Source organism: Mus pahari, chromosome 1 (assembly GCF_900095145.1).
Source record: "Mus pahari chromosome 1, PAHARI_EIJ_v1.1, whole genome shotgun sequence".
NCBI lineage: Eukaryota > Metazoa > Chordata > Mammalia > Rodentia > Muridae > Mus > Mus pahari.
In genome coordinates this window covers 76,702,196-76,704,604 of record NC_034590.1, presented here as the reverse complement: position 1 = coordinate 76,704,604, position 2,409 = coordinate 76,702,196, and the positions used below count along the sequence as shown (strand labels likewise).

Below are 2,409 nucleotides of genomic sequence, written 5' to 3'. Positions count from 1 at the left end.
TATTTCATAACTATAATTTTGCTACTGCTCTGAACCATACTGTAAAAATATCTGTTTTCCAGTGGACCCACAGGTTGAGAACTGCTGGGCTAGACCATCCACAAAGCCTAAAATTTAGTGAGAGTTAGAGTTTAAACACTGGCCAGATACCACTCTTGGTGAAAATGAAGACAGGAACATTTTAAAATGAGATCACTGTATTTTTTAACTCTTTATTAAGAAGGAACCTGTGTCAGCACTGCTATGTAAACAATGACAAAGATCAAGGGAAACACATCCGGGATCGTGTAGACAGTAACAGACATTGTATAATAGTTAAAGAGAGTTTCATCATTATTAAGCAAACATCTTTGCATACACAGCCTTCTCTTTATCTTTCTGTGCCTTTATCATTTGTTTGACTTTAAGCAATTCGGCCTGGATAGCTTTATCTCCTGGGGCTACCTCCTGTGCCTTCTTAAGATCAGCCAATGCTTGATCATACTCTTTCAATCCTTGCCATCCGTGTGCTTTTCGGTACAGTGCTTTAGTATTTGAAGGGTCCATTTCAAGAGCCTCTAAGCAGCTGTCAATTGCCCCCTGCCAATTTGACATCTTCAGCTTACAAGCACCAATATTCAGCACACAACTTAAGGCTATAGGTTGCAGTCTGGATCTATCTGCTTTCTCAATAACAGCCTTTGAACTATCCCCATACCTTAAAACCTTTGCATACTTTTTAATAGCCATCTCCCAGTTCTGAGACTTGAAAAAAGTATTTCCAATGTTTTTTAAGTCTTCAGATATTAATAAAATTTTATCTACATCTTTTAAATCTCTATCTGCATCCTTGGGGAAGTCTGGGGTGACTATCACCAGAGCCATCGCTGGGGAATACTCCCCAGTCATCCCCTTCTTTCAGTTCTCCACATGCTGTGATTACACAGAGTTTAGCAGGGTTTTCACCATTCACTTCTACATTTTCAAGCATCCTTGCCACACCTAGTCCTTTTATGACTTGACCAAATACCACATTTCCCATCCAAATGAGGAGTTGGAACTGTTGTGATAAAGAACTGAGAACCATTCGTATTGGGGCCTGCATTTGCCATGCTCAGCAAACCCTCCCGATCATGCTTATAATGAAAATTTTCATCTTCAAATTTTTCACCATAAATACTTTCACCACCTGTCCCATTCTGATTTGAGAAGTCTCCACCCTGAATCATAAATTTCTTAATAATTCAGTGGAAAGGGCATCCTTTAAAATGCAGAGGCTTCCTGGTCGTGGGCCCAGTTCCTTTTACTCCTGTACACAACGCACGAAAATTTTCTGCAGTTTTGGGAACAATATCTGCAAACAATTCTAAAACAATTCATCCAACTCGCTCCCCGCCGATGTCCACGTCAAAGAAGACTCGCGGTTTCTTGGAGTTGGAGGGCTTGGCTGCTGGGGATGGGTGGGACATCTTCACTGCTGGCGCTGGGAAGTGGGACCTCGCTAGTTATTCTTAACACATTGTACTAGCAAAGCCTGAAACATGTTCAATGCTGGCAAAATCACAAGCATAATACTTTCTGGATAGCAATCTAGGAATGGGTTCCCAGTGCTCTAAATATCTTCATAATCTCTGATCTATGATACATTCAACCTCTGGAGTAGATTATAAGGAAATGATATTAAATGAGATCAAGGATTTGAACACATAGTTGTTCACTAAAGTACCATTTATGAGAGCAAGTCAGTGTCTAATATTTGGAGAATGATCAGGGAAATTAAAGTAAGTCCATACAGTGGAACACAATGTCACTTTGTTGTTGTTGTTGTTGAGACAGGGTTTCTCTGTATAGCCCTGGCTGTTCTGGAATTTACTCTGTAGACCAGGCTGGCCTCGAACTCAGAAATGCACCTGCCTATGCCTCCCAAGTGCTGGGATTAAAGGCGTGCACCACCACTGCCCAGCTCAATGTCACTATTAAAATAATAGACACTAGAAATTTTTAATAGCGGCTTGAGAGAAGGCTCAGTAGTTAAAAGTGCACACTGCTCTTGCAGAGGGCCTATATTGTGGGGGTGACTGGAAAGTAGGGGACTCACAGCCATCTGTAACCCCAGCTCCACCTGTATGCCTCTGGCCTCCATAGTACAAATACTCATAAACACATACACATAAATTACCTTTAAAGTTTCTAACAACACAGAAAAGCTTTTTGAACATTATCATCTCTCTCCTCCTCCTCCTCCTCCTCCTTCTTCTTCCTCTCTCTCTCTCTCTGTGTGTGTCTGTATGTGGGGTGTGTGTGATGTATGTGTGTGTCTGGTGTGTGATGTGTATGAGAGATGTAGGGGAATGTATGTGGTATATGGAAGGGATATCTGTCAGGGTTACTATTGCTGTGATGAAACATCATGAGCAAAAGCAAGAAGGG

The 2,409-nt window shown here is 41.4% G+C and overlaps 1 pseudogene; it reads right to left on the bottom strand.

Annotated features, from left to right (window-relative positions):
* Positions 1–336: 336 nt before the first annotated feature.
* Positions 337–1,451, bottom strand: LOC110324750 (annotated as a pseudogene).
* Positions 1,452–2,409: the final 958 nt, after the last annotated feature.